At 36.1% G+C, this 12,698-nt stretch overlaps 1 protein-coding gene across 1 annotated transcript in view; it reads right to left on the bottom strand.

The window, feature by feature from the left end:
* The window catches only part of LOC150102899 (tRNA (34-2'-O)-methyltransferase regulator WDR6), a 624,232-nt gene that overhangs the window by 129,551 nt on the left and 481,983 nt on the right, over positions 1-12,698 (bottom strand). The window lies entirely within an intron of this gene.

Here is a 12,698-nt window from a genome sequence, read left to right as displayed (position 1 = left end):
GGATTTCTTGCTTAATAAGGCTGCATATCCATTTCACTCCCAACCTATTTATTCTTCAAACACTAGGTGATATATTCAGATACCACCTCATTTAAACACTTTTTCAAGGTAATTATTCAGTGTTAACATTTTTCCTGTCATGCATTGTTAAGATTTTTCCTATTCAGTAACTGATACCATGGGACCAAAGATAGGATTCTCCCAAGTTGATCATAATTTCCAGCTTTGTAATTCAGCATGTAACCTGTTCTAATGAGAACATTAATAAAATTAGATACTTCCCAAGAAAGCACAGCATAATCACTGTCACCAACTGGTGGTAAAATCATCATATTCTTAACAGAGACCCCTTTCGATGCTTTGAACAAATCAAATGCCCTTTGACCTTGAGTTCCTTTTTTCACATGCTGCTTGAGAAAGTTGTCTCGCATCAATTCAACAAATTCCTCTTCATTCTTATCATGAGATTTCTCTTGTACCCAAACAATGTTTGGATAATTAAAGTCATCCATAATGATCACTCATTTAACATAAGGTTAAATTAGCAATGCAATTTTTCATTCCCTACAACTGAGCCACCAGATCTGTAGTAACATCCTACCATATCTAGTAACATACCTACCTACAGGACCGGCACATAGTATTTTTCTTGTGTGTGCAATTAATGTTCGGCACCTTTCCAAAAAAGTTTTTTTTTTGAATAAAGTGTGAATAAAACGAACAGGAAATGAAAAACAAATGAAAACTGCTTTACAGTATAATGTTACCTACGGATTAGTCCTGCTTATAGAAATTTTTTCAAGTTATATAAATTTTCAAAATAATATAAAATAGTAACATAAAGTTAAGAGATTTATTCAAATATTCTTTACATTAATTTCGCTAAAAGGGACCCATCTGGCTTTCATTTTAGTGAAATCCTGTTGCAGTACATCAATGTTGATAGACTGAGCAATATTATTTTCTATTCAAATTAGTGCCAAACTCATGCTTGATTGCGGGTAGTTCTTCATGAATTGTAATTTAGAAAATGTTCTCTTTCCCTTAGCAACTGAAACGTGCAAAGTCAATAGTATTCTCAATGCAATCAGTGAATTTGCAAAGAGTTCTTCAAGGTTGCCGATTATTTTGTGTCGCTGACGCCGCCCTAACAGCCCGCTAATATAAGAGGCTCGAATGTCAAGAAGAATGAGTTACCAGTAGTAAGCTGACTTTTAGGGCCGGACCACATGCATCTGATCCGATTAAAATTAGGATACAGCCCTTACACGGAACTCAACAATTAATCATAAGTTGATTTATGATACATCAAAAAATAAAGAAGAACTATTTTAGGTATATTTTTGTAAATTTTAATCAAAAATTACAGTGATATAATCGGATCCAGGATACAATTTCAGAATTTATTTGTTCGTTTCCGTGAAGATCTGAAGGCGCCCGAACGGAAGACGACGTACATTCATAATTATATGTACCATTCTGTACCATTCATTGTTCGTTTAAACTCTTATCTCATATATTTTGACATCTTTTAGCCGCCTGTGTATATTGCACACTTTGCACATGCCACCAGTTGGGCCTGCCTACCTACCTACTCATTTTGTTAGCCTCCATTTCACACTAGATAGCCTCAAACTCACTACTACATGGAGACATTGTTACTATCATTGTGTTCTTCCATTTCTATCCTAACCATCTCTTCTGTCATTCCTAAAAATAGTATACCCATTACACTCAATTCCAGTTACCATATCTGATTCTGATAGCCAGGCCAGGTTTCACTAATGCAAAAAATCTTAAGCCACATCGTATTCAATCCCTTTGTTTCTGATACACATAACAAATTACCACCTAGCCTATCTTTATAATTAGATATGCAATCTATCTGGCCTTGTTACAGAACTTTCTCTTTTCCCTTTCCAGACATACTCAAAAGGTCAAAACCCAAAGCATATTTTCCCAGCTTATTTTTGATTGAATAGCTGAACTTTCACACACATTTTTCTCATTCCTCCCTTGATGATCCAGTTTCCCTGACTCTCTGCATTAGGTCTCATACATATAAGTAATTTTTCCAGGCTTTGAAGGCCAAATGAATTCAGATGCAGGTCATCCCTCTTATACAATTATTTTCTGCCATCAAACACACCCCACACATCTAAAAAAAAAAACAAAAATACTTGCATCCATTTCTTCTACATAGCCTGTGGAGAGAGTCATTTGCTATCATTGCCCTCCTTAACTCAATACTGTCATATCTGGGTAGCAAACCTACAGTTTTTACTCCCTCACATTTCTTTCTTGCTTCTTTGCAACAGACCTTTCATATCCTCTCTCATACTATATTTGTCACTACTTAAATTATTAGTACCTACCAGAACTACCATTTGTTTTACTTTTCTTTTCATCAATTACACTTGTTGTATATTTATTTTATGTTCCCAGGAAAGTAGAAGTAGTGACTCCCTCAGCAAGCCCAAATTTTAAGATTGAACCTTCATACCATATCACATATTTTTCTTAAATTTTAATTGACTTACCTTGTTGTTATTAATATTTCGATTACCAAGTTCAGTGTTTTCCTGCTTTTTCTTGTTCTGATCCTTTTTCTTATCCTAAATTTCGATGTCTATTTCTTATGTCTAAGTTTCATTACACATTGTTCTACTTTTCCTAATTCTCTGGTCTATTTTCTAATAATTTCCTTTACTCAGGATATTTCCAATGTCATATTATCCTCAGATAAAATTATCATCATCACCACCACTGCAGTAACACTTTTGTTGATCGGGACAAATGTTCTCCTCAGAAGTAACAACTTTAACTTGAGTTCCAGACACTGCCCTGTTGTAATGAGCTTTCGCACAATTCTTAAGAGTAGTAAAAACTAATAATATTTCTACAATTATGTAATTAAATGCTGTAGTACAATAAATACTCTAAAAACTACAATAATATACTAAAAATACATCAACAAATCTAAGAAACACTCAATAAATCAACAGAAATCACTGATCTTTCAGGAAATTCCTAACAGCACATCTTTTCTTCCAGATAGCCTCAAACCAGAATGCTGTCTTTCTTTTAAGGGCACTTTTTTTTTTTTTTTTTTACTGTATCAATCCAGATACATCTTGGTCTTTGCCCTCCCAACCTGGCAAAGAATACTTGTTTTGCTAAAATTTCCGTTCCCATCCTGTTTAAGTGACCATACAACCTTAGATTAGCTCTACTAACACATTTTTGAATGCTAACAATAGCAAGTTCTTTCCTAATATCCTCATTTTAAGATGATACTGCCATTGATGCCATCTTTTCACTCCACTAATCTTTCCCAGAACTCTCATATCAGGTGCCTCCACTCTTTGATCAAGTGTTTTATTTGTAATCCAGCTCTCAGATCTATAACTTAAAACTGGTTTGAACATTGTCTTGTAAACAGCTAATTCAGTGTTGTGACTAATTTCAATCTTATTCAATATAAATTTATTCTGCTGACTTCCGATAATACCCACTTAACTAATTCTGTTCTCTATTTTGTACTTAATTTTCCATTTTCACTAAAAATTGTGATTTAAACAGCTGAAATGTTTTACTTGTTCTATAAGTTCCCAATTCAGAATACAGTTGATCCTTTCCTTTAGTGTTACATGGTGATCAGCATTCATTTCAGACAAATTATGAAGATTACAAGGATATGTTTAACAGAGATGTCAGTAATCCTCCCAAGGATATCACAAATATCTGGACTTAAACAACTTATAAGTTCCGATTTTAAATTTTGAACCTGATTTTGAGCAAATGCTAAGTTTGTGCAAGTAGTGTGAATCTGAGCATCGTGCACATTATGTAGAATAAATCCAGGGGCATTAGGAACAAGCAGGAGGAATTTTTGGCCATGGTTGGCTCATCCCAGCCAAAGGTTATCGGGATTAGTGAGACATGGCTAACAGAAGATGATATAGTTAGTGGGATAGAATGTGAAGGGTACAGTGTGTTCTGGATGGACAGAGAGAAAAGAATGGGGGGGGGGGGAGTGTTATTGATGACAGCCGATGAACTGCAGACAAAGAGAATAGAAGTTCGACTGCAGGACCGTGAAAATAGCACATTTGAGACTAACTAGTGTGAGACTGAGGCCAGCAGAACAAAATATACAGCTGGGTGCTGCTCTAGACCAGGAAATGGAATAGATGATGGAGATAGTATGCATCGGCAAATAGATACAATGAGTGGAGGATAGGTAATTATTACGGGAGATTTCAACTATGGTAACACTGATTGGAAGGAGGAGAGGATACGTGGGAGGAAGGAAATGGATGTTATTCAGTTACTAAGGGGTAATTACCTGGGACAGCATGTAATGGAATATACTAGGGGTTCAAGAGTGCTTGATCTAGTAACTGCATCTGAGAATTTGTCTATAATGAATATGACCTGGGAGGTGGCTAAATGTGTGGAATTTGCAGTTAAGATGGTATATGTGGAATTACCAGGCTGGTAAGTATGACAAGCTTAGAAGACTGCTTGGATTAGTGCCATGGCATGTAAAACTGCATAGGTGCTGGATGTTGATAGTGCATGGGAAGAGGTAAAGAAATGTATGAGGGAGATAATGGCTGACTGCATGTCTAGAGTCAGGAGATTAAATGGATGAATAACACCATTAAGCTGGAGCTGCAAAAAAAGAAACAATTGTGGAGGGAATTCAAGGAAAAAGGTGACCTGCAGACACATGAAGAGTACAAGGCACAAGTCAAAAGAGTAACTAATGTGGTAAGAAAAGCAAAATCAGATTATGAAAGAAAGTTAGCAATGCATGCTAAAGAGAATCCCAAACAGTTCTTTTCGATATGCTGCAAGTAAAAGAAAAAATGTACACAGCAGAATGATTTTAAGGAATGCTTCAAGGATTTTAGGGAATAATTTTATAGATTGGCAGACTGGGCTAAGGAGAATGGATTTTTAACGTGGCAAAGTGTAAGGTTATGCATTTGGGGTGAACAGATTATCAGCAGTATACCCCACTGGTGGAATCGTACTCCAGGAAATTGATGAAGCCAGACACTTGGGAGTGCTAGTGGATAGGGAGTTAAAGTTTAGTGGGACACATCGCAAAAGTAGCTAAATCAGCTCCTCAGATCACTTGGTTACTGAAGAATGCTTTGACGAGCAGAGATAAGCAGGTTATTATTCCTCTTTATGAAGCCTTGATAAGACTCTATCTTGACTACTGTGTGCAAATCTAGGTGCCAGGGCTTCTTGGTGATGGGAAGGAGGTAGCGAGGATCCAGAGGCGAGTGACCAAGATGGTAGCTGGTCTATGGAATGAACCTTACGAGAACAGGTTGAAGATTTGTGGGTTACAGAAACTGGTCGATAGACAGAAAAGGGCTGATATGACTGAGACATTCAAATTACTGAGGGGTTTTTACAATATAGATTAATTTAGAGTAAATTTTCAGAAGAGGAGGGGTGGTGGGAGAACTAAGGGCCATCCATGGAAACTGAGCAAGAGTAGTTAGCAAGGGTGCTAGAACTAGGTTTTGTACTTGAAGAGTGGTGACTGAGTGGAATAAGCTGCCAGTCTGTTGTGGGTGCCATGACTGTGAATGAGTTCAAAGCAAAGTATGATAGATACTGTGTGAATGCTAAATATTTCTTGACAGAATGTTTAGGTCCTCCCTCAACGAGTCTAAGGACGCTTTGAAGTTGCCCATAATAACAATAATAATAATAATATATTCTTAGTTACTTTGCCAAGCTGAAAATTTCTTTTCAGCTTGATGCATTTGGGAATGAGATTGCTATCTTTAGAATGTTTTAAAAATGCCAGTCGATGAATCAAAACAGAAACATGCATCTTTAGCTTACAGTACTGATTTCATTGCTTGTGCATCAAATCTCCATGAATTATAAGAATCCTTTCCTTTAGTTTTACACGGTGATTAACATTCATTTCAGAAGTAAAAAACAGGGCTTTGAAGATCTGAAGTGAGCAAGCCCTTAAAGATGAATCAAAAGAGGTCAGCAATACCGAAAAATGGCAACAGCCAAAACACCATCAACAAAATTCTTCACAAGACCTCACTTAAAAACAAAAATAAACTAGATTACAATAAAACTGTAACCATTTCACACATTAAAGGAGTATCAGATAAAATAAACAGAATACTACAGAAATACACTCTCTGTCCAAAAAGAAACTGAACTTTACGAAAATAGAAGAAACTAGTGGCGCCACCTGTTGTATCTTTTTGTTGTCGAAAGTGGCAACCTTCATTAGTGTTGTGTCAAATGTTTATGACATTTGTTTCATTAGAAGCTGAGTTATAGTGCTAAGAGTGACAATGTGTTTTGATGAATGATCAGAAAATGAGTTTCAAACAGAGAGCTGCGATCGACTTTTGTGTTAAACTTGGTAAACGTTTTACCGAAACGCATCAAATGCTTCAAAAAGCATACAGTGATGAATGCTTATCCTGTACTCAAGTTTATGAGTGGTTTAAGCAATTTCAAAGTGGTCATGAGAAGCTCGAGGACGGCGAAAAGCTAAGCCGTCCAAAAACTAGACTGAGAAAAGTTAATATCCAAAAAGTGCACGATTTCATCAAAGAAAACCAGAAATCTTCCATGAGATTGATTGAAGATGAACTGGCGATTCCAAAATCAAATATGCACAACATTTTGACCGAGAGTTTGGGCATTCGTAAATTGAATTCGCGATTTGTTCCCCACAAGTTGATCGACGACCAAAAAATGTATCGAATCGAACACTGCAAGGACCTCATTAAAACTGCTCGTAAGGACTCAAACTTCTTTGAAACGATTGTTACTGGTGACAAAATGTGGCATTTCGAGTATGAGCCCAAAACAAAGTGCCAGTGAGCTGAGTGAAGACCACCACAAGAAGGGTATCTGAAAAAAAGTTGCTTGTAAAAAATGTTGCTCTTTACTTTTGAAAAAAGTCAAAAGTAAAGACAATGCTGATTTGTTTCTACGATTCCAAGGGCATTATCCACAAAGAATTTGTTCCGCCTGTCCAAACAGTCAATGGTGAGTTTTATCTCGAAGTTTTGAAGTGATTGATAGCGAGAATTCTTTGCGCACAGCATGAATATCGTGATGCAGGCAGCTGGTCATTTTGCAAGATAATGCACCATCTCATTATTCAAACATTGTGAGACAGTTTTTGAGCAAAAACCAAGTTTGTGTGTTTGGTCACTTGGCGTATTCACCTGATTTAGCACCCTGTGACTTCTTTCTCTTCTCCTGACTTCATTTGCCTATTAAAGGAAAGTGATTACGACACCATTGAAAACGTTCAAGCGGCAGTAATAACGACTTCTAACAGTATCCCAAAAACCAATATAAAAAACTCATTTAACGAATTAATTGACTGTGCCAAATGCTGTATCAAAGCTAGGGAGAGTATATTGATTGAAATAAATTATTTTAATAAGTATAATTGGCCTGTGTTTTATTTTCTATCAAAAGTTCGGCTTCTTTTTGGACAGAAGGTGTACAACCTTAATGTCACCTTTAAACCTCCTGCAAAATTAAAGAACTTATTCAACTCATCCAAGGATCCACTTCCTCTGCTGGCTCTCCCTGCAGTGTACCTACAGCATATTGCAATGAATATGCTCTATATATGTGAAACAGGACGCACAATTCCTATCCAAAAAAAAGGAACATAACCGACACATTAAATTTAATAACTATGGTAAAGCCAGCCTTTCTGATCATGCCCTGAATACTCTACATAGAACTGACTGGAAAGGCACCTGTTGTTCACATCACACCAAAACGTGGCATGAACGTAAATTTAAGGAGGCCTGTGAAATTTTTATCATCCACCCTAATCTTTACAATAATGATGGTCTAAAAATCCCAAGAATATTGAAATCCCATATTATAACAGAAATACTGTTTGAAATATAATATAGCTTGTCTCTGTATATATATATATGTGTGTGTGTGTGTATATACATCAGATGATAATCTTAATGTGAAGGCCAAAATGTCGAGAAATTAAAGTAACTATTTGTACCACAGTCATAGTCTCCATAATTTGTCTGAAAAGAAAAGTATGCAGTTGATATTTTCAATGTTTCTGCCTATTTTCATTATCTTTGTCTTTTACTGCTGATTTTCATACCATGTAAAATTATTAGGAGCAGAATAATTATTTAAACAAAACATGTTCATAGAATCGTTTGCATGGTAGTTAAATATTATAGTGAGGTACATCACACATACTTCATCATTCATCTGTGCTGTGTGATATCCATAATAATCTAGTTCCATGAATTTCATGAAATCCAAAGTAATTAAGTTCTGTGATTTCTTTCTGCATAAGATTTGTTATTGCTCCTAGACAAATACATTGATAGAAAAACCAAGATATATTCTTACATATGGTCTCTATGCTTCAAGATAAATGTTGGTTAGTTAGGTAATAATGGTGAGCCCCCATTGCAGTTCCTTCCACTTGTTTGTATATTTTATCTTTCCATGTCAAGTAACCAGATGTAATTGTAAATCTGAATAAGAATCTTGAACACCTAGAAGAAAAACTCTTCTCTCTCTCTCAACCCAAAACCAACAATATGGCTGTGGTACATTGATTACATCGTTGCAGTCACAGAGAATCATAACTCATGTGCGCCAGCCAATACAGAGGATAGATAAGATTCTTATCCAAGGTGGCTATCTCAGAATAATACACAGTAATAAAATCTCAAACACTACTCTAACTTTTTACATGCAGTCGTGGCTTGAAAGATCAAACTATATTCATATGTCCCTCCCACTAGGTTCGGTCGTAATTTTACTACGAGTGGCTATTTGAATTCATAAAATCGGCTAGATTCAGGAAATTATATAAAACACATTTATTAAAGCTTAAGAGATATACATGAAGAATATAAGGTACATGATTAACTTAATCGCCTTCCTAACAATTTCTGATATCAGTACTAACACTATATTACATTAATCACTCTAGGGTCACTAATCATGTCTCACAATGCATCTAAGTTATTTCACATACAGATCCCTTCTAGGGAGCTTCTTCAAACAGAGACAGGTTACTGCCAAATGGGATAATCACTAAAGTTCTCTACAACTTTTCCATTCACAAATTAACCTATAAAGTCTCTCATATCTTTAATTGGAAATCAGATACTTTGACATTCTACGTTACCATCCCATGGAATGACTTTCTGTTCTGTCTTCAGCCTTGTCTGGACATCAAGGCTCCATTGTGGGTTACCGTTCTTCAAGTCACATACGATAGCAGCACGATCAGGTTCTCTGGGATGATAAGGCGATGTGCCGCTCTGGTCTCTCTCTGGAACCGCATGAACACATCTGTATCGTTGTTCACCTCGCAAACCTCGATAAGCCCTTCATGACTTCTATGGCCGACCCGGAATCATCCCGTTGGTGGAGACGGAGAGCCAACGTCCAAGAGCGCAGGAACCAGGAATCAAAAGGAAAAAGCCATGTGTGGGGGGAGCTTGACCCTTATATTATCCCTCTCTTTCTCGGAGATTCTCGTGCTTAGCTATGTTGTTTACCATGCGGCATTCTTCAGAGAAAGCGTTCTAGCTTCGCTTTCCTAATAAATTCTCCTTCCCTTAGGCCACACATACTGGACAGCTAAAGTGTGACCTTTGGACTATAGCTTACACTCAACTTGCTTTCACACAATACATAGAATGGGATATTCTAATTAAATAATAACCTTAAATAAATTCCTTTATTTGACTCTGTACGAAACTGGTTAAGTCTCACATTTCTTAAACTAAACATTTCTTCAGTTTTGCTTTAAATTATAATGTACACTTCAATTTCCATGCCAAAACACAACATTTCTCTTAGAATGAAACATTTGGTGTGTGTGTGTGTGTGTGTGTATATATATATATATATATGGCATTCCTATTTTACCCAGAGGCAAACATATGTGCTTACTTTCCTATTTATTGGGAAACTCATGTCGAACTGTGATAAGATAGGAAATCTTCATTTCATAATCTATCACAATTCAACAGTACTGAGTGGGGGAATTATCGATGCTATTTCATATGAACATCTGCTATGGAAATATTTATAGAATACATAAATTGCAGAAACCAAATGCTTGTGCAAAACTAGAAGGAATGAGTTGGTAAGAGATGGTTATTAATCAATCTAATTGCTTTCCTCTCTGTATTGAGTCAAGCATTTCAAGGGTGCTCTTAGGGGTCCTACTCCAAATCTGAGAGTAGTATTTAATAGCCAGGCAGATTTCTGATTTGTATAATGTTAACAGCTGTTCAGAGGTGAAGTAACGTCTTGAGCAAAAGAGAAATCCTAATTTTTTAGAAGCTGTGAATGCAATGGTTGTAATGTGTTTATGCCAGGAAAGGCTTGATGTTAGGTTGATTCCAAGAAGAGAAATCTCATATTTTCTGATTATTTGAGTGTTGTGAAAGGTAATACTGGAAGAAAATAGTTTTTTTTTGTAAGAAATAAAATAGAAATGGGATTTAATAGCATTAAAACTGACAAGGTTATCTGAATCCCATTGGTGGATGGCTTGGAGATCAGAATTGAGGGCAGTGGTAGTTGATGCTCTGTAGGTTGAGACGAGTTGTGTAGAGTAAGATTTATCAAATGAAATGGATGAGCACTTTTGGCTGGAGAGCAGATACGCTAACCACTTGGCCAATCAGGCCAGCAGTTTGATGTAAAATCAAGGATAAGACAAGAATGCACATTATGAAAGAAAGTGGCATTAGGCCTTATATTAGAATTGGAGATGTAAAACTTAGCTCTTTGCTGTATACAGATGATGTACTTCTAAATGCATCTAGTACAAATCTCCAGGATTCTCTAAGTTGCATAATGGCTGTAACAAATTTCATATGAAAATGAGCAATAAAAAGACCAAAACTATGAAAACAGGCAGGAGTATAGAAAACTTCAGGTGCATTCTGAAAGGAGAGCCTATAGAATAAGTAAAATATTTCAGTTATTTAGCCATAGTTTTTAGTGAAGAAGATGGTAATTTAAATCAGATATTTAGGTGTTGAATAACTGTCAACACCTAAATCTCAGGTGTTGACGGTTATTCATGACTTATTTTTCACGGTATGAACACCACCATGCAATTTTATCAAATAGATGTTTTATTAACTGCTTACATTTCGCTGATTTTCTACTCAGCATCATCAGAGCACAACACACTTGTACACGTAACAGTGAATGAGTGAAACTATACAATTGCAATGGACAAAAGATCTAAAGTTCTATTTTTGGTGCCCTCTAATGGGAAAAAACAAAACAAAAAAACTTCACTATTCACTTCCCTAATTTTTCTCAGAAAAATTAGGGAAGTGAATAGATAGCATGAATAGCAGAATCATATTATAAATGAAGATAATAGAAAGGAACTTGACATTATTAGCATTGAAGAAATTTTTTTTTGGCAAATTAATGCAACCATATTTGTTAAGGTTGGGAAAATTCTTCAAAGCCATTGCTGACTCAAAAAATAATCTTTCAGATCTGTAATAACTTCTAAATAGCACATTCATTTTCCTCCATCTAATCCTGCGTGAAGGAGTGTCCAAAGCGTGGTCTGCCAGTCCCGACTTGCCATAGTAATAGTAGCGAATGTATTTTTCATGTTCTTCCAGGCAGATGTTAACTGAACTTCCTGTTTGCCCATAATAGGCCAAGTCACAGTCACAAGGAACTTCATACACTCCTGGGTGTGCTAAAGGGTGAAGTTTATCCTTAGGCGAGCGGATCAGAGTTGCCAGCTTGATACGAGGTTTGAAAGTGGTGAGAAGGCCATGTTTCATCTTTTCTGATGTACCTCTGATATAGGGTATAGAAATGGTCATGTTGTATTCTTGTGTATTAGGAGAGGGCAGAGTAATGGGCCCCACAAAATAGATAAAATAGTATTTTATCTATTTTGTGGGTATTAAAGCTGTTGGCGTTGTGTGGTGTTGTTAATACCGTGAAAATAAGTCATAAATTAGATATACACAACAGAATAAGCAAAGCTGGTATGGTGGGTAGCCAAAACACTAAACTTGCAGTATACAAGACAGTGTACAAACCATTTTAAGTTATGGATCTGGGAGTTCAGTTAGAAATAAAGCACTTGATCAAAGACCACAAATATGAGGGTTCTGAGAAAAATTAGGGAAGTGAATAGATAGCTGAATAGCAGAATCATATTATAAATGAAGATAATAGAAAGGCACTTGACATTATTAGCATTCAAGAATATGTCAGAAGAGAATCTAAAGTGGTATGGCCACTTAAATAGAATGGGTGACGAAAGGTTAGTAAAACTGATGTTTAAAGCAGATGGCAGGAAAGAGACTCAGAGGAAGATCAAGGTCAAGGTGGATTGATTGTACCTTAGAGGCATGAAATGTTAGATATGACAAGACTGGAGTGCTTACAAATAATAGACTGATTTGGAGGAAAATTGTTGATAGGAAATTATTAATAATGTAAACTTAACTGGCGGGGCACATATCAGGAAATTAATAACGATTCCCCCATTATGACCAAATGCAGATACAAGACATTCTCCAACATAATCTTGGTAACTTAAACCAAGCTTCTAACAGTTCACATAGGTAAAACAATTTGTCACTTTATAAATTCCAAGATTTCATTAAGTG

Source organism: Typopeltis vanoorti, chromosome 9, assembly GCF_054136105.1.
Source record: "Typopeltis vanoorti isolate ZY-2024b chromosome 9, IOZ_Tvanoo_1.0, whole genome shotgun sequence".
Lineage (NCBI taxonomy): Eukaryota > Metazoa > Arthropoda > Arachnida > Uropygi > Thelyphonidae > Typopeltis > Typopeltis vanoorti.
This window is presented reverse-complemented; position numbering and strand designations above follow the sequence as displayed.